Source organism: Nicrophorus vespilloides, unplaced genomic scaffold (assembly GCF_001412225.1).
Source record: "Nicrophorus vespilloides isolate i.1.1-1 unplaced genomic scaffold, Nicve_v1.0, whole genome shotgun sequence".
Taxonomy (NCBI): Eukaryota; Metazoa; Arthropoda; class Insecta; order Coleoptera; family Silphidae; genus Nicrophorus; species Nicrophorus vespilloides.
The window spans coordinates 209,999-236,780 of record NW_017096079.1 but is presented as its reverse complement, the minus strand read 5'-3'; positions in this window follow the sequence as shown (position 1 = coordinate 236,780).

Here is a 26,782-nt window from a genome sequence, read left to right as displayed (position 1 = left end):
GCCAATTAAAATCATAATCCATGCTATTGCGACGTACAGTTTTCTCTCGAAATCGACTCGATTTCTAATTCGTAGATTGATTGACAGGGAACCAGTACATACTTAAGTACATAACTGACCATTTTATACTTAGATTCATGTTGTTGTAGCGTTGTGGATGCGAGTCTGCAGGGGTCCACTTAAATTTTGTGAGGCTCGAAAACCGGTTAGAAATTTTTCTACATTTTCATAAATAATTTATTCTAGCTTCGAATGCACGTTAATTTTACTTTGTACTTATTCATTCATTTTACATTTTTTTTTGTGTACCTCGTGTCTAATTAGTTGGATAAGTAATTACGGTCAGTAAACGCGTTGGGTTATTTCTTGATTGATTGCCATGGAGTTGTCACAATATAATTATATTACGAAAATGCCTATTTTGTACGTACGCAATTAATTATAGAGATTAGCTATTTTCCGTGGTTAATCCGTCAACAAATTCACTCCCATCATCATAAATTACATATTGTAATTGAATAAAAAGTTTTTTTTTCTAAAACTTTTAATTTAATCGTTTCTTATGTTTTTTCACTTACTTCTATAGAAATACCTACATAATTACGATTCAATGGTTTTCAATTAATTCTTGCAAAAAAAAGTTTCTAATCATCAAGTTTAAAGAACGTATAATAAAATGTATTAAAAACATAGCTTATTTTTCAATTATTATGAAAATGTTATATTTTTTTATATCATTGTAGTGCGGCTTCGATCAGTCCGGATTCATTATAGTCTAGTTTTAAAATTGCAAAACAAAGTTTTAGTTGAGCAATATAAAAATATATGTAGTTATTTCTTCGATTGTATGGTATTACATTATTGCATTGTCTTTTGCAAATTATGATATTTCTATTTATATTGCAAATTGATGTTGAAGCCATTAATGATAGTTATGATAACAATGTCAATTATAATATGGAGTTGAATGGAATGGATAAAATGATCTTATACTATTAAAAATATTGTAAGAAAAACATGCTTTTATGAGGAAATCGTGTTGTATAAATATATAAGAAATGCCTAGGGGATTTCGGGATACTAAGCACGCGCCAGTAATAATGCCTATGTCCTTTAAACACTAAACACATAATAAACGTTTTGCAAAAGAGCAAGTGCATGCAAATGAAAATATTATTTACTTATAATCGTAAATCTTCGATAAATTGTTAGAAAATACATTTTCTCCTTGTAAACTTACAAGACAATAAACATTTATTTAATACTTTAATGATGAAACTAATTTTACTTTTGTATATAAATATTTCGAAAAAATAAATAATTATTATATTATTTCATAAAGTAATCACATTAGTTTCTGAGTTTTTATAGTAGTAATAAAATAATATGTAACTAGTTGTAAAAGACAACCAGTGAATCCGGACTAATCGAGGATTTCAAAATCGCATGCAAATAAACAGCACAAAGAGACTTGACTTGAAAAAAAAACAATTAAAAATTACTTTGTTTTGAAATTTTTAAACCGAACTATGACGAATCCGCACTATGTGAGTTATTGCTGTATATCAAATTTATGTAGGTGATTGGATGTGGAACGTAGATAAAAACAAGTAAATTTATTTTGTTAAATTAAATCAAATGAAACTCAGGTTAAATTTAGTATAAAAATATGTAGTCAAAAATATAAATAGAAAAAAAAGTACAAAGGTTAAAAAGTTGCGACTTTAATTTAGTAAACAATTTTGAATTACTAGTAGTTCCAAATTGCAAATACTGCATGAAACTCCTTTAATTTTTGTAAAAAATATGTGCAGTACAAACAAAAACTTGTAGAAAAGATATTGGTTAATGTTATATAATTCAGCATATATAAGTTATAAACGCAAAAAAATTGTATATATATGCGAATTGATTTTTTCAGTTTCTATACAATTTAAAAATATACGGTATTAATACATTAAAATAGTGAAATTATATAAGATTTGCCTTTTTCATACAGCACATAGATGTTGATCATTGATGAAATTGACTTAAGTTATGTTACTTTTTGGGCCTACTAATAAATATTTAAAGAAATTTTGTTTAATATTTAAGTGAGTTTATATAATTATATTTTAAAGTTGAATTACTTTTCCCCTATAATAAAATATTGAAGTTATGTAAGATTTGTCTTCAAAAAGTTATAGAAATTTGTGTTTAAAAATACAATAATGTATCCTTCACATAGAGAATACAAACATAGCTGTATGTCTACGTTGTTTTATTATTGCCGGAAAAGATATTCTGAAACCTATTATTATTATTACGAAGAAGAAGCGAGAGTGTTGAATATCAGAATCAATTAAACTTAATGCAAATGAACATGAAAATTACATAATGCGCGGCGGTTAATTGCCACGGCTTTGATATTTGGCGAGTTAAACGGAATGAATTGGAAATTGCACACGAGCCAATTGCAGTTTCGTATCCATCATCGTTCATTCGCCGTTTGGTTTCGTGACAGCTTTGGATAATCATAAATTACAATGTGCATATGCGCTAAGTGCGTTTATTATTACTGACGTACGGCTAATTAGGGGACAATTTCACGCGATGTTTGTCTTCCCAAATCCCCTCAATAGAGCAACAATGATACACAGAGGTGTGTGCGTTCGTATGAATCTGCATGTAATTTAATATATTCATGGTGGGAATGATTTATGGATGCGTCCTTAAAAATGGTAACGTCGGAAATATGGCGATGATTTATGATTGGTTTTCTGTTAATTATCAGAAATACTAGTCTATAGTAGTAAGAGTAGCAGCAGCTGATCTAGTTACTAGTTATATGTAGACTTGGCGTGCGGTGGTATTCCCTAGTTTCCTTTGAGTTAAGACCATCATACTTTAAGCTCGTTTACTTCACCTGAATGTTACGATAATGCAATTAGCATAAATAATATGAACGTTAATAAATCCGCACGCCCATAAACTAAATGGCCGAGCACGTGATGCGGCCATAAAATTAATTAATATAACATACAGTGGGTGTCGGTTGTCATACGCGTCATGTGGCCAACAGATTTAGATATTTATAGATTATACAGATATTACGATCTATTAATTTACATCCATCCATCGGTTTAACGAAATCAATGCCCGCTGTGATTCATGACCACTCGATCCACTTTTGAACGCCCGAAATTCTACCAACGCCTTGCTTACACAATTATACAAATTAGTTACATGATTCCAATAAGAAGACCAGAATGTTGATCATTTATCAATGCTCACAGCGGCCACAGTCCACTTCGGTTATTAATGCAATAACATACGTAATCAATGCTTAATCATTTCTAATAAGAGAAATAGTTAATCTTTGTAATTTATCAAATATTATAAGATTAATAAAGATTATCTATTTATTAATACTAATAAATTTAAATAAACAATAATAAATATTATTTATTGTGCAAATGCTTTCCACATCTTTCCACGTCTTTCCGTCCAATATTTAATATCAAAATATGGAAAAGATTCCCAAATATGTAATTAATATTATTTTTTTTCATATAGTTTTAATATTATAGCAGTTTTCATACGAATACACATATTTGGTTAAACAATTATTATTGTTAATATTAGTATCAAATTTATATAGAAAACAATTTAATCATCAGTAATAATTGCATTCTATATAAATCAAAACTAAATACAGCAATACCTCGCATAGTCCGGGTAAGCGGATTAATCGAAGACTTTAAAACCGGATAAAAATAAATTCCACAAGATACAAGAAAAAAAACTGATAATTTTTGTATAAAAATAATACTTTTGTATATAAATAAAATTTAATTTGTTTTGAAATTTCAAACCGGACTATAGTGAATCCGGACTGATCAAAGTTGGACTATGCTATAAATGTAACATATTTGAATATAACATAATAGAACTGATTTACAAAATGAGAAGAAAAAAAAAATGTAATTATTTACAAATCAAAGTACTGCTATTGTCTATAAATAATGTGATTTTTGCTTCCTCGAAAATAGTATTTTTTTATGCAACAGTATCAGTTATGTGTTGGGTTTCAATTAGTTCTAGGCTTTTTGTTCTTGGCGTTGAAAGAAAGTAAAAAAAAAGAAGTAATCTGAAAACCATTGATTTGTAACGAAAACCTTGAGTGCGGTTCGCGCGCGTTTTGATTCATTCACAAAATAAAACATATCTCAAGGGATTATTGCATAAAATCTCTCATTGTTAACATTGAAATAACATTTTCCTTTTCCGTTCGGCTTCTGGCAATAAATAAATTATCACAATGATTTCGAACTTTCCTATGTCCTTGTTCGGCCAATTAAACCATTCATTGATTTAATTTCCACACACAAACAGAACAACGCGTTACAAATGCAAGTTCAATTGCAGCAATGAATCAAAAAGGAAACAAACAGAATTCGAATTCAAGAATGAAATCTATCCATCGGACCACTACGAAATCGTGTATGCGATTTGGCTGCTAAAGAGGAATGGATTTGAATAAATCTGATAGGAAGCCATTCAACAAAAGAACGCTAAAATATATAAAGCGTGTCCACTATTTAAATTTCAATTGATAGCCTTAGAAGTAGAAACCTCATATGGAAACTACAAAAATGGGTATTGAATACCAATGCAGCAGAACACCAGCCGTTGCTTCAACTCGTTGCTTATTTTTTTATTGTATTTAGTACGTTCTTCTACTTTATTGTAATAAGCGTATTAACATTTATATATTATAATTTTCCAAGCATTAAAGATCCATTTAATTATGCAAATGCGGATTTAATGTGAGCATAGAGAAATAACAAAAGTTTGTATTAATTGAAGGACTTCAAAGAAAATTACAATAATGGTATCTTAATTATTTAGATCAGTGGTTTCCAAAGGCGTAAGAAGTATGCCGCACAATAAAAGCACAATATAGGGACGTTCCAACATTCTCTTTAACTCTAATTGGCATAATTCCAATTGGATTTAGTTATTAGATGAAATGTGATACAGTTAACGTTTGCAAATCAATGATGACATATGCAGATGTTTTAATCTATGATAAACAAATTATAGAAACGCTTTTTGTCACGTTAGGCTTAAGATTTTCGTATTGACATTACAAATAAAGTTTTGATTGATGGTTAAAGATGGAGAAAGGTAGATTTGAATAATTTCTCCTTAAATCTTTTTGGGCACAAAGAGTGAAGACTTTCCTAATACAATTCCTACAATTGATGTATCGGATGCTTTCATTTGAATCGTTTTGGGTATAAATAGTGAAGACTTTCCTAATTCAATAACTGCAATTCATGTGCCTTCAAACCGATGTATTTCATTTAATCCTTTTAAGGTAACTAATGCAATTTCCGCAATTGATGCAACTTCAATCATATGCTTCAAATCAAGGTACAAATAGTGAAGACGTCCCTAATTCATTAAATCTTTTTAGGTACAAATACTAAAGACAATCCTAATACAATTTCTGCAATTAATTACTGTGTTTCTGGGAAATATTTAAGACTTTTCTAATCTAATTCCTGCAATGATGTGCCTTCTAACCGATGTTTTTAATTGAATCTTTTGGGTACAAATCTTAAGACTTTCCTAATATAATTCTAATGCTTTCATTTTAATCTCTTTGAGAAATAGTGAAGACTATCCTAATCCGATTTCTGCAATTGATTTTCTTTTAAACCGAGGTTTTTTTTATTGAATCTCTTTGGGTACAAATAGTGATGACTTCTCGAATCCATTTTTTTTTATCTGATATACTTTCAATCCCATTCTTTCAATTTAATCCTTTTGGATGCAAATACTTGAGACTAGGAAAATGTCTGCTTTCCATTGATTCCGTTTTTCATTGAATTAATTTAAAGTAATTTGTTTTTAAATATTTGATTGCTGTGTAATTTTTTCAAGTTCCTTATTGGTTGGGATTCAATTTTCCCAGCGTGTAATTTGACAGAGCGATGAAACCGGAGCGCTTTTGATGTGCCGATGGCACGTCCGATGTTAGAAAAATAAAACGTAATTAGAAGGTATAAGAAATAGTGGACGACCTCCGGTTTTGTACTTAGTAAGGCCCGTTCTTACGATTAAAAGCGTCGCCGAGCGGTCATTACAGTATCCTTTTGTAGATTACCGTGTATAAGACGAAATCGTTATGTTCTACATGAAGAAGTTAGAAACAATTAAATGTTTGGAATATAAATTAGATATCCGTACCGGGCTTCGTATCTGTTTAATACACTCCAAATGAATAGAGTATACTTTACTTGGAGAAGTCGCGATCTCGACTATAGATCGATCAAACGAGCAGGGAAAAATCTAAATCTTGAAAATTGATGCCATCCAGTCCACGTTCCTGTATACTAAACAGACTGGATACAATCCATCTTCGCAGATCCAAACACTTGTCTTATCATTGATTCATGAACTACATTAAATGCGCATACAACAACAACAACAAAAAAAACATACTTATTGAATTGCAAATATTTTACAACGCACATTTTTATTAACTTCGTAACTGTAATAAAACAACAACAAAAAAAACACATAGAATTTACAGTGTAATTAATCTTAAACATCCTGGTAAATAGCGAGATTTGTGATTGACTTAAACCTCATGATTAATCGGTAAACGTGTTAAAACTTTCATCAGTTCAATTTGATAGAGCTGCCATGACAAGGCTATATTACAATCAAGCAAACATCAATTATTATATGGAAATCTCGGAATATATATTCGACTCTCTCTGTATATATTTTTTTTAATTAAATTTATTTACTATGTCAACCTTTGCAAAAACCCATAAAACCCAAACAACCATTAGGTTAATATTACAATAAAATATCAAGTAATAAAAAAAACTGTATGTGTGTAATTATAAGCAACGCAAATTGGAGATTTCTAAAGACATCGATTTTATTTTGTTTCTTTAATATCAAGATCGTAATTGGTTTTAGTGAAATCTCGCAGTATAATTAACCAAGGCATTAATGCTTTTGATATATTATAGACCGTTCTAGTTAATCATAATTGTCACTCTCAAGATCTGTACTTTGAGTACTTGATTTAATAGTTATAGCGAAACTGGATTTTGATAGTACCGATTTAATAGCTTCCTTAGTGCTTCTATCCACTGTTTCTTGCAAATTGTATTAAGGTTAAGAGAGCACGTGCTTTTAGGCGTAATTGCTGTAATACAGTTGAAGCTATAACCGCTTCCAATAATTTCACAATATTTGTATTTTAATGGCGGGGATAATACAATTTGTAGGTGAGATATAACGCATTAGTTGAACATATTTTTCGAGAAATCAGTGGTGAATGAAAGTGCAATGTGTTTGAAAATGTCAACTGTTTCTGAATTTGTAAGTAATCTCTAATGTTAAAGATAATTTTCTGTATTATTGTTAAATAATAGAAAACAAAATGTATTAGTTTTATCAATAGAATAACCAATGATTGCTTAATTCTAACTGAAAATTTAACGATTACGGCATTTTCTCGCATAGTCCGGCTTCGATCAGTCCGGATTCACTATGGTTTTAAAAACAAACTAAATTTTAATTGAAATAAAAATATATTCTAAAAAATTTATTTTTATACCTCGATTAATCCGGATTGATTAATTAAATTCATTAATACTAAATAATGATACCTAATTTTTAAGATTTTTTGATTTTTTTCCTCAATTTGTTGTGTAAAGCTACGAATTAATATTCATTTATTTCGGTGTATTTTCTTATATATTTTTTTTTTATTCAATAGCAGTTTTCTTAAGAAAATAAATAAATTCGTCTTAACAACCAAATAAACAGGTTTGGTTGTTTTCTATTAATAAAATTAAACTTTATTTGGTAAATAATCGTTGGAATTTGTTAACAAAATTGATTAAATCTTTGGGACACACCCTGATCATTATAAGTAAATTGTAAAAAAAAATTTATGTGCAAAATGGCATGAATAATTAATAAATTCTTGTTTGTGGCTTCCGAAAACAAGAATTCCGTATAAATCGCGTAAAAGGAGTAGCGGCATGGAAATGAAGGTAAAGAATTTCACGAGTGAAATTATGTAGAGAATCCGTTCGAATATGGGATTGATTCATTAAATGTTACGCTTCGAGCGCAATTGCTTCATTGTAACCTTACTGAAAATGATTCCCATAACTATTCACCGCTCTGAGCAGGTGAATAGTTCGCAGAAAACTGGAAGATCAACTCACGGACGGCGGCCTCCTCCTGTATTACCATTTACTACCAACGGTTTCGCCTTTAACTTCGGTTTCGAACTATTACAACAATGTGGATGATCCTGATGCTGTTGCTGCTGTTGTTTCTCGGATGGTCATTTCAATATCACAGTAGGCCTATGCCTTGTAATAAATCATGTTGCGAGTTAGAAAGGCCTTCGCGTTTTGATACAATATTTTAATTACCGATAAATCATCACGGCTCGTACTTCATTTACTGCGCATTCGTACTAATTCTAGATAATAAGTAATAAATCTCGAGCAGTGCAGAATTTAATAAGGAAATAATTACTAAATTCCCGATCCCTTCAGAACAAAGTGTTCAAAGCGTAGCGATTTTGCCTCAAACCAAAACATTCACACACACACAATATATAAATAAATAAATAAAACAAAAATAATTAACAGTGCTTTAATTAATATCAAGCGTACGGAACAGAAGAAGATTTAATTGTGGTTAATCCAGTTATGGCAATAAAAATGCTGCAAATTCATAACGACGTGTACTTAATGGTAATTAGGTGACCCACATACATTGAGTTCATTTTTATTATCAGGTATTGACATAAAATGCATTAAGGATAAAAGCGAACAACGCGAATCGCATTAAAATTAATTAAACGTAATTATACTCATTTCATTGCGGCAATTAAAATGTTTCTCCTCGTATTAAACTATTGTTAATTTCTTTGTTAATGTTACCGAATTTCATTTTTTTTACATTCACCATTTCAAAATCAAACAAATAATTAATTGTAACTAGTATATCAATTATATAATTGTAAATTACTGCAATTTTCACAGAATCATCTAAATCAAAATATTTGAAAATATATTAATTAATCTTCCAAATAAGAAATAATAGTGAATTCGTTGAAAATTAAAGGTAACTCCCTAAGAAGAGATTTATTGTCCAAATTACATACAAATTTTACAATTAAATACATAAAAATCAACCATTTTTGTAAATATAGAAATCATTTATTTAATTTTTCTAAAAGTAAACAAAAATAAGTATAGAAATAATATTTCAATTGAAACTAACTATAGGTATTTCCGTCTTTAAATATTAGCTCAAAATATGACAAATTATAGAATCATTTCTTTCAAAATTCATTGAATATTCCCAAATATTAATATACTTTTATGTTCGTTTAAAAAATGGTCTCAGAGACGCCGCGCGAGTAACGAACCTTTAATATTAATATAAGGTTTAACTTTACACTTTGCACACATCTTATATTAATTAGAATATAAAATTCTTAAGATAAATTTATAATCCCGGCGCATCCACCATTTATTCTTAAATAATAAATTTATGTAATGTTATTAAACGACTTCCTTAAACTTACAATACATATTAAGAAATAAATTAATGAGTTTAATAATATAATTTGGATTTTAAATTTGTGAAAATTTTATCTATATAATTTCTAATCTTTTGATTGAAGTATTAAATATCTTGATAGTAAAACTTGGAACATTGTAGTTGTGTAATAAAATGAGGAAAATGATTATAATTTCGTTACGACCGGCGCTGCGAGGAGCAACAATTGGTCACAGCTGATAATAATTTATGTAACTTTGTGAGGCGTTAATTGCGCATGCCGCACGGTCATCAACAGGAAGAGTATAATATAAGAAGAGATGATGATGATGATGATGATCGGTGCATATGGAACGGTGATCCCTCGGCCTCGGCGAATCCCACACTGCCCACGCTTCCCATCATATTTGGGTTTAAGATGGTTGCGCGCATTGCCTCCTCCTTCCTGCCCCGTCCGTTGTCGCGGAATGTATTTTAACGCATTACGTTTCGGACGTATCGTGTACCAAGATTAACTACGCTCCATGTAATTATTTATACACGTACATATATATATATACACTAAGAGATGTTTATCAAAGTCTTTATGCTCCGAACCATGCGAACGCTTTTCCATTGTGATGATCCCGTGGCTCGCTCGCAATTTATATAAACGTGGAAATACATTTAAATGCCACAAAAAAATATCATCCTTGTCTGGAATTCCGATATGATTTATTGCATGTGAAACGCTCCAGCACTTTGTTAACATAATTTGCCCTCTTTTATTATAACCAGATTAGTGATTGCCATGCAAATCCGCTTCATTACTTTCGAATGTACATCCATTAACATTCGCAAATTTTTTTATATATATAAATTTATTTATTTTCTTCTTCTTCATCGTTCGAGCAGTCCTGTTAACACCGAGTTTTATATGCCTCGCGGCGGACGCTTGAAATAGGTTATTTCGTGAAATGTATGAAAAGATGTTAGAGGATTTATTGCAATTTCCGAAGCGTATAAATTATGTATGAAAGTGATACATTTTATGCACATTGTAGCGAAGCACAAAATATATTTCTATAACCATAAAATATTGTTCATTCACCGACTTATTATTAATAATAATAATAATACGTACAAACGCCCACGATTGTAGCAATAAAAATAATTCTATTCAAGCATTTAATATATTCTTAACACTGTAATTTCTCATTTCCTACATAATCTATAAATGATTCTATATCTCTATTTATTTTTCTCTTCTATTCCAGGTGAGTCATCATCAGACTTTATCGCATGCAAATCTACCTTCGAGTAAGTATTTTTTAATTAATGTTTAAACGAGCGCAATTACAAAGCGATTATACAAATAATTTCATTGGTGCGGAGAAAACGAAACAACAGGAACGAAATAATAATGATGATATTTAAGAATTTACAAAAAAAAACAGTAACCGAAAACAGAAGTTTCTAAATGAAACGAGGCTAATATGCAATTATAATTCATTATAATTTTGCAATATCCATTGGAAACTCGAATTTTTACTCGACAATTATTTAATGACTTACCTTAATCGGTTGCTCGACTTTTGAAAATGAAATTCAACTTCTAAAGAATTCCATGTTTCGTTTTTTAAAGCCATTTGATTTGTACACGAGTATAACAATAGTTTGAGTGAATTCCACATATTGCCGATAAAACGATCGTGATCGAAAATGGTGAAACGTCAGTTACGTCATAGCGGTTTACACGTTTCAGGATAATTATTTCGAAGGGTATGGAGGTAACGAAAACGATTTCGTGCTGTGTAAAACGGAAACATTTCACACATCGGTTTGTTTGTTTGTTTGATAATCTTTATCTTAATCTTAATCGTTTTACAACGTTCTAACTATAAATTATTTTCCTGCAAAGTTTTTATTTTACACTATAAATGTAAATAGTAATTTAACATTTACTTTATTTATGTTTATGTATTTGTAAAAGGGCAGTAATTAAATATGACTTAATAAATGAAAGTACCGGATTTTTTCAACTATAAGACAAACTCAGTTTTTGAAAAGGATATATTCTCATATCCAACTTTCATATGACTTTTTTGGATGCAATCAATCTTTTATAATATTCGAAAAAATAACTAAAATGTGAAAACATTGCTTTTTAGAGTTAATTTTATCAATTTTAAACACAAATTACAGCCAAACAGCAATGTATGAATACTCGCTTTATCCAATTAATACTTCATGTAATAAGTCGTAATTTTTTAAATGTTGGCAGAAATATTCCAAAGTTTATAAAGGTTGTGTGGTTGTGATTTTTGTAAATTAATGAACTTAATTACTTCTACAAGGAACATTAATGTTGTATCATGTTTCGTTATATAAACTTTCGTGATTTCCTTTGAAATTGTAGTTATTTTTTTATAAGAAGTAATATAACTAGAGTAAAAAATGAGGTTATAAGAATGATGGATGGCGTTGATCGGGTATTTGATGTTGCATAGCTTACTAAAGTTAAGCAAGGTAAAAGTATTTGTATTGTAGACACTTGAACTCCAGATTAATAAAAGGTAACTTTAAGTAACTAATTAATCTTACATAAAATTGCATAACATTGAACGTAGAAGTTAGTACAAAGATCTGGTAACAAATACAGTTACTTTAACTGAGGATATAAATAATGATTCGAACATGTGAAAATCCAGTTAACATACATACACTGTATACATTTTGATTTAAATGCAGACAATTCGAGATCTGAACAACTAAACAAAAAATGAATATTGTATTCGTTTACAATATCAAAGTACGCAACATACTGAAAGCCCTTTGGCGAACAATCTGGTCAATAAACATATAAAATGATTATGATAAAAGGCAGAAAACTCTCGTAAATAAAACCCAATGAAATTTATGGATACGATAATGCATACGACTGGTCATATTTCGCCTTTATGTGGCAACCAGTTTCGGCATAAAATTCAATCATAAATGCAAATTTATGCCGTTAACGCATATTTTTTCTTTTATTACTTTTATTTTTCACTTCTTTTTTTTTTTGTTCAGCATCCGGTCCATTCTAACGAAGCAATGAAACAATCTCGTAAATAAATCGCCGCACAATGTAATTACGCATTGCTGTGTTATATTTGGCCTCGAGGTCTTCGTACATATTGAAAATTTATCGCCCATTAGATGCTAACAACTTACGCAAATTTCTTCATTATCGCCGCTCGCGTTCGATTTTATATAATAATTACTATGTAGTTAATTCTGGGCCGAATATACATGCACAAATCAGGTAACGAAAGCGGATATTTGTTATATTGCTTAAAAGCATTTCGATCTTAAGAATAGATTCCAATTCTATACTAATCCAGAAATAATGAATTATTGTTATATGAAAATATATAAACTTTAGTATGAAAAACTTATTGTCAATAGTTAACATAACAATATATTAAAACAATTTGAAATTATCTGTGTAATTATATTAAATTAATCTGAAAATAAAGAAAAACAATATATTTGTTGTAGAGCAGTTATACAAATGTTTGTGAACTACACATAATTATGAGTTACGGTAACATATGGAGAGAAGCAAGTATTATTTTGTAATGAAAAGAATTATAATTACTCGTTCAAAGAGCCGCATGCGGCTCATGAATGACTTTGATAATTAGTTTGACTGTTTTTGATAGAAACTTCTACTTCTCATTCAAGTATTTTCCTAAACTTTACTGGATACAATTATAATATTTTTTAAAGATTTGTTTATGAAATTAGGAATTTTATTGTAAATTTTGAATAAAATACATATAAATTGTTGTTTTCAATATTGCAACATTCAAGAAAAACACTAATATGTATATAGGTCAAATACCTGAAATGACTGTGATTAATTACGTATCAAGTATTGTGTATTAAAACGTAATAAATTGAAACCAGTACAATGAATTAATTAAAAATTAACACCATGTAAATCACAACAGGTAATTTATTGATTTTCAATCGACTTAATCAACGAGGCAGGAAAAAGAGTACTGCTCAATTAAAATTAATTGTATGCACATTTTTTTTCTCCACTTTGTAAAAATCTATACAAATAAGAATTGATATTTATAAATAGTGAATAACAAAGTTTTAAGTAAGTAAAGTAACCTTTATTGTATACATAAATTAATTAATTAGTCTGTGAAAGCAAATTAATTATTGTTTATTACTATTATTTTTCTATATTAAATTTACAATAGTTCTAATATTCAAATTATTTCCATTTATATAAATTGTTTATTTTTACTAAATCTGATCATATTAAAATGTTTGTTAGTAAATTTAATATTGTATTGTATTGTAAATGTAATATGTATCATCAAAGGAGCCGAGTGCGGCTCCGGAGCCGCGAGTTGCCGACCCCTAGTCTAAAACGTATTTTTATACATTTGATATTAACTGAATACAATATTATAAAATTTATTTAAAAGAAATGAATTTAATAGTTAAAAATATTTATTTTTCAGATTATTCAAATTGGATCAGGAAATAAATATTATTTTCTAAATAAATTCAATAAATATATACATCATAAATAAGAATTACTCCAAATAGAGGTAATATAGAGAAGTTGCAAGTTGAGAAATTGAGTATGCTAAATCTTTATCTAATATAAATATCTGTAAATAAATCTTATGAGAAGTTTGCTACATAAATGAATAAAATTGTAAAGAGTGAATAATGCGTGGAAAAATTTTCGGTCTTATATGGATTTAAAAGGGAGAAGCAGATGTAACATTAGAAAGTTAGGAAATGTGTAAATGAATTATTGGAAAATCCTCACAAATATTGTACCGTTTGTTACTCAAAAGGACTTCGTTGCAACTTTCTTATAAAATATTTCGTTTTAAACGGCGTCGAATGGAAATAAATAAACGAGACCGTTTATGTGTACTGAATTGGTCCATCGATTCGTGATCATTTACCACGTTTACTATTACGGATATTTATATTTTTTTTTAATTTCAAATTAATATTTTTTTTAATGTACATAATTTAAAAGGTAAATATATAATTAACTCCAAATCCGGATGGTAATTAATCTATGGGAGATTGGTTCTGTGCGAGTAAATGTGAGCTGCAGGCGAGTCGATTTATTGGACACAAATTTATGACATCGAATAGCTGCGGTTAGTGTTACAAACATAAATAATAATAAGAAGAAGAAGAAGAAGTGAAACATGTTTAATCCGATGTGAATATAGGAAGATAAAAAGAAGTAGATTGGAATGAAATAGAATGATGGGATAGATTTCCACTTACAATCGCGAAAGGAACGATAGTTGCCTTTTTAAAAGTAGCTGTACTAAATATTTCTAAAGATTGTTCGGTATTTTAATTGAATTAAATGAGAGACTGGATTATCTTATCTTTTTCATTTTTGTTTATTAACTTTATATTTAAAATTATGGACTTGAGCAATCATGATTTAAAATTTCAAAACAAATTAAATTTTCATTGTCAAAATCAAAATAAATTAAATTTACACAAAATTATTGTTTATACAGTTGTCTCGTTTTGTGCAATTTATATGGTTTTCATATCCTCGATTTGTCCGGTTTCAAACAGATTTCCAAGATATTGGCAGAATCATTTATTTGCACTATGTAAATTATTGCTGTATGAAATTTTGTATTGAATTTAATTAAAGATTTTGATATTTACAACAATTTTAAATTTTTAATAAAAAATTACAGTCATTGATTATGTACATAAAACTGAATAATCATATTTTTTATTAGTTGCTACTAATGTTGCATTTGAATTGAATTTTCTTTACTTATGAAAAACTTTAGATAATTAAAATTTAATTAATCAATATTTTAAATAATTGATTATAATTCTGGTTAAGTAGATTAAACTAAACATTTTGAGTGGGTTTTAAAAAAACTATTAGTTGTATAAGTGGAACATCGCAGAGTTTTCCAGTAAGATATTACAGAGTATTGAATATTCATAAGCTTTTCTTAACGTTACGTAAAAGCTTAATTGAATTTATTGTGTCGTAATGACTAAACTCATCGACATCATTGATGTTTTTCATATATATATTAGCTATTTAAATGGAACATTTACATATTAATTATAGAATTATATTGTTGTTGCTTAATGTATTACAGTTGTAAATTTCGTGAATTTTCAAATAAATTGATTTATTTTTACAGAATATTTAAAAAAATGTCATTGAATAGTTACAATATGTTAATTAGTCCTTTTTCAGAGAATCGAATAACTTAAATCAAAATTAAAAGATAACTATAAAAATGTAGGAATCATTACTTTTTTGAGTGAAATTAAGTCAAATATATAAATATAGGAATTAGTGTAGATTATAGTATGGTTTGAAAATTTCAAAAACAAAAAAATTTTATTAAATTTTCAAATTAAAAATAAATTCTCTAAAATTTGTACTATAAATTATTTATATACGTATATCATTAGCTTTTTTTCTGTATACAGTCAAGTTACAACAAAAATGTTGTTATGATACAAATATGTACTAATAAGTAAGAATAATTATATAAGTGTTTAAGATTAAGTTCCTTAGACTATAAGTAAACTATAGTTTTATCGATATTTACGTATGAATGTATTTGTTTAATCTTTCTCTGAAGAATCGTGACATGATATTATATCATGTAAGATTTACACATATACAGGCCATATTAAATAAAGATTTACTAATAAGTGCGGTTAATTAATGAAGGGTTGAAGATGAAGTGCCTCTCGCATTAGGAATAAACTGCTACCTTATCGAAGTTTATAGATGGACGTTCTAAATCTGTTGTGTTCATTTGGAACGAGATAAAAGTTAATTGTTACAAAATCGCTGTGTGAGAGGGGTTCGATCGGATATTTAAATGACATTTAAATTTCTCGAGTGTCCGTTTTGCTAGCATTTCCTCAATAAATCCTTAGATCGTCGATATCGTGTTGTGTCGCGTTAAAATTTGCAGCAGACCCCTCCGCCGTTTGTTGCGATCGTCGCGGTCGTTGCGGCTTATAAATCGGCTTATTAGGATGTTGATTATATTGCCGGGAGCACCGCATCGAAAATGCAAATACCGCCGATGGCCAGAGCACTTTTACAACGACCCCCTCATCCAAATTAGATCAACATGCAAATGAGAGGGGACGGCGGAACAGAACGATGGAGGCGGCGGCGGTGGTGGCGCGCGCGAGCGAACTTCGGCCGCCCGCCGTGCGCGCATTCAACTCCGTTTCGCTCGGATAAGTGATCTTAAACGGCCGTCACGTTTTTCAGATATTAATAAACCGACTGGAAATTGCGCACATGTCGGGTAATTATGTCCGCGTACGGCTCTTGCATACACATTTGCATCCCGGAATCTTGGACAAAACTCCAAAAAAAAATTAAATTCATCTCGGGAAAACGACTACGAAAGATGAGCTTAAGGTGGTACTCATCAAGCCTATGCACACTTCGAAACTCTCAGGTCTCTCTCGTAATTATCGCTTCTTTTAATCGCCGTCAGCGTCGTTTAATAAATTACGTGTAATTGAAACTTTTAACTCATCGCTGCTCTTCACCAGAGCAAAATAACTGCAAGGTAGTTTGATTACTAACTGTTATTTTAACATCACCTTTAATTACTCTACAAATTATTATCTCATCTTCTTCCAAACAAGAAAAAACAAATATTTTTTTTACAAAAATTCTTGAAACTTTTGTAATACTACATACACACTATCATTTAGACATTCAAGAAACTGAACTATGTCAATTATACAAGATTACATTAAAAAAAACTTACTTCTAAACTAATTATTTATAAGTTCTGTTTTATAAATAATTTCATCAACACTTCAAAAAAAAACTGTTCTAAATTATATTGATTTTAAACCACAAAGCACAAATAACATAATCTGTTTTAATGAATGAATGAAGTAAAATACAAAAGTCCTGTTTTCTAATTTATTCTATCTACTTTAGGTAACATTTCAAAAATCCGTTCTTTATTACATTGACTATGATTACAACTTATATAAACAATAACTTGCATAGTGCGGCTTCGATCAGTACGGATTCACTACAGTACGGTTTGAGAATTTCATAGCAAACTATTTTTTTATTCAGCAAAATAAGAATAAATTCCACAAAATTAGTGCACATTTTTTTTTAATCATTAATTTTTCGTGTCTACAATCAAGTCGCTTTTTAATGTTTAAGCAATGTTTGAAACAGTACTAAATCTTTCAAACATTGCGTAAACTTGGCGTAATTTGCTAATTATTGTAAGTAAGTTTTTTATAAATGCTTTAATTTGAATTTGTTCTAATCTATGAACTATATATTAATTTAAAATTAGATGTTGAAAACTATTTTTTTTTTGTTCATAATTCTTGTCTTGTGAAATATTTAAATATATTTTTGTATGTTACAATACAAATGGTTTTATTATACTCTATCGATAAAAAAAAAATAAGAGCATATGGGTCAGTAAGTGAAATATGTGAAATATTATGGACAGATATGGTACACTCGGAATTGCTTCACGATTTATTCATAGTTGGTCACATAGAACTTAGACGCACATAGGTTGATTTTGTAAACAGGTTTTGTAAATGTAGGCTGTGCGAAGAGGAAGATGAATCAGCTCTTCATGTTTTCATTTGATTGTCCATCTCTCAATGCGGTGAGATAATCATAATTTGAGTACACTATCAAGATTGCTCTAAAGAAAAGAAAATTACTCACTTAAGAATATAAAAAAAAATATATATATACATATTTGACCCAATAAAAAAAATATAATATATTGACCTAGAAAATTTAGTTTTTAATGAAATCCTAACTGTTATACATAAGAAATAAATAACATTCTTATAACACATACTAGTGCGGCTTCAATCAGTGCGGATTTACTATAGTCCGCTTTGAAAGTATCAAAACAAACAACAATGTTATCATTTTTTCTTTATTATATTAAGTAAGAGCCTCGATTAATCCGGTTTCAAACAGTTCAAAATATTACTATTGCTGTATCAATTTTGAATGAAAATGTATTATAAATCTTATTATTTGTTTCAATTTATTTAAAAAAAAATATAGATAATTTAATTAAATTACTTAAGGTCCGTTAAATTCGTAAGTTCTGAAATACCTTTTGGCAATTACAGCCTCTTTATAATCACATCCCGCATCGTTTAATAAATTACACGTAATGGAAACTTTAAACTCGTTGCCACTTGAAAATTGCGACAACATTATTGCTAACTGTTGATTTAACGTCACATTTAATTACTTCGCAAATTACAATGTTCATCAGAAAAAAAAAAGATTATGGTAAAACGTAAAGCATCGGTGACAATAATGTTAGTACTATAATGCATTAGCCGATAACATTTAATATATATATATATTTATTATGTATACGACCAAGATCTTCGTCACTAATTTCCTGATTGTAAATTAACAGTTGTGTCCAATTTTAATTACGACTTTCCGCCAACATTATTCTTAACGACTCGCAGTAATTATAACTGATTCACTTTCTATAATTGATTTATATGATCTATAATTTCATTACGTTTTTTAACGATATTATTGTTATTATTCTTGCAACTGTAACGCAATAAATAAGTACATAAATAAATAAATAATAAATTATAGGTGATATGACATCAATTCAATACACAAATTATGTAAACTTTTCTAATATTATCATTTTTATTCCACTCAGAACTGGCCATAAGTTACATAATATATATAAAGAAAATGAGTTATGTAGCATTGTGTTCCAATAAGATCCACACGTCTGAGATGGATGGTCCATTGCTGCATCACTATTGAGAGAAGTAACAGAAGTAATCAGATATAAAATAAAGTGATTAGAAAAGTGTATAGGATTGTAACAAAAGTCCATAAATGATTTTCTTGTCGGTTGTTCGAAAACGATATTGGAACGTCGTTTTTCTGATATCCGTGGTGGTACACTTGCCACGCTCGAGTACACCAAGTTTTTTAGTCGTCCAGCTCGTTACCTAAGGAGGAGAAAAATCCGACGAGAAAATGGCTCTCTGCACCGGAAATTGTTGTAATAAATGTACGAAAATAATAACAGTAATTAACAATGGACTACACCGAAGCGCACTCTCTAAAAATAAAATTACACAAGGCTTTTACTTGCATATTGTATTAAAACATTTTAAAAGTGATTTATTGCAATTTACTACATTTATTACATGAAAGCTATGTCATGTGCTGCTCTTTACGTGGATACACATCATTTTAAATAACATGTCAATCTACACTAAGTGAAATTTACTTATTTTATAATTTACTTTTATGATTTTTTTTATGAACATTTCAAAGTATTATTGTAATAGTTTATGAACAAATAAATATTTCCTAATATCCGTACATATTATTAAACATAATTTAGTACATAGTAAAGTTCTAACAGTATTCATACACGATTTAACAAAATCTATAGAATAATAGGTGTGTGTATGTTTTTAATACAAATCTCAAATAGTGAGAATTATTTTTTTTGTTTATTTTCAAAAATCGGTTTTTTTAAATAATTAATTTGTTTAATTAGATTATTACATAGAAATATTACTATGAAGACACATCATAATATAATATTAAAAATCTGTGTTTAAATTAGTATAGAAAATTGGAATGTTTTAATTATTAAAACTTTTGGATTAAGTCTAGATTTTAAGTACGTGTGTAGATCTAATATTGTTTTTGAAGGGATAAACAGGTTCACAAAGAAAACAATTGTTATTATATTAAACAAATATTATTATATTAAAAATAGGTCCAAGATAATCAATGAAAGGTGTAACTGAATTTGCTACTTTCTTAATAAATTATATTCAAATAGACAAAGTGGTCGTCAACCTATATGGAGCAAAGATATTTCTTGTATCAAAAGCATCTACATTAAAAGAGCCACATGCGGCTCCGGAGCCGCAGATTACCGATACTTGAAATATGCGGTACAAACTTAACGAAAGTATATTTGCTCATTAATATTATAATTATATAGAAATATTATAAAAATCCAAACAAAATTAATGGTTTAAACTAAGCAGTATTTCGTAATACCATCTTCTGGGTATTAATCAATTGTATTCTACAATAAAATTTATCTCCGAAGAATCGATGTTTGAAACAAACGGTGGTGCGAGTACCGGTACTTCCGAGGTTTTCCTATAAACAAAAATACTTATCTCCAATCCCACGCATTCGCTGTACTCGAGGAGTAAGTTATAACCATTTATATACAAATTACCGAAAAGAAGAGAATAATATTGTACGTTCGGTGCGGAATGAAATCCAAGAGGCAGCGACTTGAAGAAACGATGCAAAGCAGATAATTCGTGTTTGGAAATGAGCGAACGAATGTAACAAGAGTTATAATAAAATTATAAGTTATGTGGTTATACACAATGCGTCCGTGTGGGTGACCTGCAGATGACTTCGGATGATTATTTCAACTCTAACAGAAAGAAACGCCGTGCGGATTTCTATGCATTATTCTACAATTTAAATAGATTTTCTTTGTTTATTGCTGTCCTAAGGTGCGCTAAATTTAGATTGATTTTATTTATGGATTTTAGACCTACGCGATGCATGGAAACCCAGCATCCTGTTCCAAAACGAAAAGCAAAAGTTAACTAACAACAACAACAAAAATTAACTATATAAAATTGATCGTTCTATGTGTAATACGATGATCTATCTATTGCATATATTAATAATTGTATTACATCAATAATTTTATGACCTACATTTTTTTAATTGACATTTATTACCTAGCTGAGAGTATTTTTTATATTCTTTTTAAAGATCTTGCATCTTTTTTATTGCATTTTAGATTAAAGTCTCTATTAATTAGTTATGTGAATCGATTATTCTTCTCCTTCCATACATGTCATACATTCTCATTTACTAGCCCATCCAATATCTTCTATACTTTCCACCTTGATATCAGTCGTTAAGTAGTTTCTTTCGTATATAGTTTAACCATCCACGGTGAGTTCTATTATTATTATTTGTTATTACATAAAAAAAACAATTATAAATAATTATCATTTGCAAAAATCTAAACAATTACCAATCAATTGTGTATTTTGATAATATATCAATCATTATCACAAATGCATTGTCATATTCTCTGATGCTTTTGCAATAAGTATATCAAAATTGTAAAAGTATATCAATATTTATAATAGTTCTATTTTTCTCTCAAAATTTTGTTACTAGTTTTAAATTTGTTATCTAGGTTTATTAATAATTGGTTATAAGTTATAACATTGTTTTCATATTGTTAACATTTGCAACGATTATATTTTTTGTCGGTTTTCTAAATATTTTTTGTTCATTTGCTACCATTTGTTAATTAATTTCAGATTATCAATATTTATGTTGCTTCTTTTTTTTGTTAGTTTTCGTTAGTTAAGTGACTTGTTTATATTTTCAAACTTCGTTTTGCAAGATTCAATTAAGTCTCGAAAAGAAGTTGTTTTTCCTTTTCCTCAATCACTCTTCAACTTTTCCAACCTGTAACCATATAACAAGATGCTTCTTAACAAGCCTTCCGAACAATCTATTTCACTCTAAAACTCCATTCATCCGTTCGTACCAGGCAATCCGCTTTTCATCGTAATTGACATGCAAAATTGATATTTGAATCTTCTGTCGTTTAAATCCAGACATTTACTTGTTTATTTCTACTCATCTCCTTTCCATTCTACAGAAATAACTCGTTTTTTTTTGTTCCTTATTCAATAAAATTGTCTAATAAAATTAGTTATAATTGATGGATTTTTCGGATGAGGAAGTTACAGGAATTATTGGAGTAAAGTATTCGATAGTGATTTTTGTTTGCAGGATTAATAGCGAATTAAATGCCAGGACGTGCCCTATATAGGATGGTCATTATTTATCTTTCTAACGAGATATCAATGCGAGTAGCGGTGGCATTCTAATTAAACTATTCCTGATAGATGACAGCAAAGCAATTCCAATAAATTAAAATAGTGACCGTTGGATATGCGCCGAAGAATTTCTTAAGAGGCAGTAGAAAGGCATGTTTTGGAAACACACCGACGTTCAGTTCAGTTCGTCTTTTTTTTTCTTGTCTTTCGGTATCATTGTTCATTGTGAAGTAAATTGGATTAATTAATATTCATCCTGTTCGCTTCTCTCTTCCTCTGTAATCGATGATTGTAGTGTATAGTGTAGTTGCAGAACCGATGGAATTATGCAGTCTGTCTGCGCGTCAAACATTTATTGCTTTACATGTTCCACAGTGCAAACAAACACGATGCACACTTGCATTGCTCATTTAAATCGAGGAAGTCTCTCAGCAGACACTACAACTGAGCGAAATACTTCTAATATATTCACTTATCGATGTCATATTACAGTCCACATACACAATACATTATTTATTAGCAGCTCATTATCGCAATTACATAAACCATAAATTATTAACATATTTAAATATTACACATCATCATTATTTTCAATATTTCTTAACTTCATTTTCTACAATCTTTATTATAATAAAAAATTAAATTTTCATCCTTAAATTTACACTTTTCAAGTTCTTAATGTGTAGTAAAATTTGGTATAATACTTATGCATGTTACTATAATTATTATTTTCTGTTCCAATTTTCATTTATCATAAATTATTCGTATTTTTGAAAGATTAAATCACAAGAATGTTTTCCTTACTAGATTACCTATAAATAGGGGGTCGGCAACCCGCGGCTCCGGAGCCGCACGTAGCTCTTTTAATAAGAAATTTACCACTTAACTTTTACTAATAGTGAAATTAATAATGCGGCTCTTTAACAATGATGTTGGCTATTTACTCCAAAAGGGCTGCAGTCTTCTGGTAAAGAAGAATAAAAATGTGCAAATCATCCATTCAAGTAAACATTTGTTAATTTTTGTAGCCATTAAATACATTTCTAAATATTTTTAACAAACAAAGACAGATTTAACCAAAAACAAATGAAATACTATTTTCCAGAAAAAAAAACATAGGCTTCGTCACACTAAATTCATACAGCGATTTTACTTTTGTTCACTCCACGTTTAATCTATTCCCGATAATATATTTTATTTACAAATGGTATTATTTGCAATTTCACACTCAATCGATTTCTCGTTCTCCTTCGTAGATACTCTTTCTCTACATCAAATTCCTCGCCACAGTTTAATATTACCTCATTAATAACAATTTAGAATTCTACTATTTCCGACGATGAATAACTAACTAACTAACAGTATTCAAACACTGATCTTTGAAAATATTCAATTGTTATAATTTTACGCGTTTATTTGTGTCAACAGCCGACTACATCCTTGTCTTTATTAAAAAGAAAGCTTCCCAAATTACAGATGATTCACATTTGGAGTAGCAATGAGGCGTGAGATGTTTCCGTAAATAATATTAAGAACTCGGTGTTATATGACGCCCACAACGTTTGATACATTTAAACTTTTACTTTTGACTAGAAAAGTCATTAAGATTAACATCAATGTATTATTGGGGAAATAAACTTAGTTTTTATTATATCTTTATGTTGAAACAAATGCCATGAGAAATTTTAAAGTTTAAATGGTATTTTTGATATCAACGTATCTATGGTAAGTTGCACTATAACAGGGGTCGGCAACCCGCGGCTCTTTTGATGAAAAATTTTGGCTCTCCGTTACGAAAATTACATAATGCTAGATGCGGCTCCCTAGACTAAGCAATATTTAAAACATGGTTATACTTTAATAATGTCATAACGTTCTTTATATAACTATCAAATCATGATTATGTAATCTTTACTGCGTTTATTATTCGTCGTTGTAGTAGTATTTGCGATTAAATCGTAATAAATAAGGTAATCACAATTATGTGAAAATTTGCATGGGTTGTGCAAATGTTAACATAAATATTCCATTAAGCTGTTAAAACAAATGAAATTCGATATGAGTGTGTATAATGGGGAAACATTTCAATTTCTGAATATGTCAATGCTAATTAAATGGCACGAAAGAAAACACAAGTAAAACGTGTTAAATGGTCTTATAAAGACGTGTCGCCGATCAAACAATACTACAGTTTCGATGTTGCAACGATTATTAATGGTGTGTGTTTTGCAATTTATTGTCTGGGACCAAACGGAACACGTTTTATTTGAAGTCGATAAAAACGCGCGCTTTCTTTGGTATCTTGAGGTCAGAGTTCAGATAAACTACAAACGAATACTTTATGTGTAACTCTTTTATTGAACTTAATACAGAGTCCTGTTTTACTTGCACATCTACACAGCGTATACCTTTATTTTATTAGGACAACACGACTTTACCACGTTGCGTAATAGATTTTTTTTTCTTTGTAATTGCCGTAATACTCGAAGTAGTTTATTGTTGATTGTTTTTACTTGTTGTGACGTCACACGATGAAAATTCAATTAAGACGCTGTAAGGTAATGGAATAATCGGGAAATGGGTTCTCGCTAATTTCCACTGCTCAGATGTAATGGGTATTCTAGTAAATAATCTCGTTTAATTGGTCATTCTTGTTTACTCATTGGGCAATTACACACAGATTTTATATATTTCTTAATCGCTGGCTAATTACGAAATTCCATTATTTTTGCAAATAAAAATGAGCCGAACGACATTTCCAAGTACGCAGTAAATCATCGCAAATTATGTAACGCGCATTTCGCTTTTTTTTATTATTATTTCCCGCTACTTGATTATGTAATTATTTCATTTACTCTAGAATATATACGTCACATTTCATTTAACAACACTTTCAGTATTTACTAAATGTAATGTTTTACTATATTTTGAAAAAGTACACTAATTTTACAATTAGTAATTAAATATTTCTTAAAAATGATTCTAATTCCATATACTTTCAATAATCTTACATTGTTACTCGCGTGGCGTCTGAGAAACATTAATTTCTATATACATATTTTAATTGTTAAAACTTATCCCTTCTTCAAAAAATAGTAAAGTAAAATATTACAAAATCACTACACGCTTTGATTACTTCCAAAATTTAAACAGTTTTAACTTTAGCAATAATTTTATTATTACAACTTACAAATTTGTATTTTAGAAATTTTATAATTTAGAAATTAAGACATATTGAAAAAAAAATTATACATTCGAGTATAATTATTTCATAATTTAAATAATTAAAGAATGATGTCAAATCATATACAAATATGAAATTCTATTCAAATCTGTTACGGAATATCGATTTGAATTATTTCTGCTCCAGTTGATATTTCTTAATACAACAATGAAACACGTTTTGTATGTAAATAGTTGAAGTTTGATGGACGTCACCTGCTTTTAAGACTGTTGCCTTTGCATCTACTCACGTCTTAAATCTGTAAGCGTCTTGGTTTTCATCATTTTTATTTAGATTAATCTCATCGGACGGTTTAAGAGTTTTATGGATTATCTCAATTTATAAAAACGAATATTATTTGTTGCAATTTATTTATAAAGTAATTGGTATAAATGTGATTTAAATCTTCATAATTTGTATAAACATTTGTATTATACAAATAGTACAGTAATACCTGGTATAGTCCGGATTGAACAGTCCTGAATTCACTATAGATCGGTATAAACATTTCGAAACAAATCAAAATCAAAATATTTTTTTACGCCCTTTAAATATTAAATTTAATAGTAACTGGATTTATGTAGTAAGCTTATACATGTATAATTTCGTTGTATTTACGTAATACATTTCTGAAATTTCGTTATTATTTATTTATAACTGCAAAATTTGAATACGCGTGGGTCTCATGACTGTAATTATAATATTGTTTTAAATTACGCAAAACCAATATCAGGTGTATATTAATAACTAAATTTTATGCAAATAATGTAACATGTAAATGTGTGAAAATTATAAATTAGCAAATAAGACTAATTTAAAGCAATTTTAATCATCGCACATTTTAAAGTATATAATTTCTGTCAGTGTTACAGTAAGTTTCGCACTTTCTAAACACTTGCTGAGACTGACATATCTGTTCATAATGCGATAATGAGTGTCATTTTTTTTTATATTATGAATAATAAATATCTTATGTTTTCCGTTATTGAGTGAAAAGAAAAATTG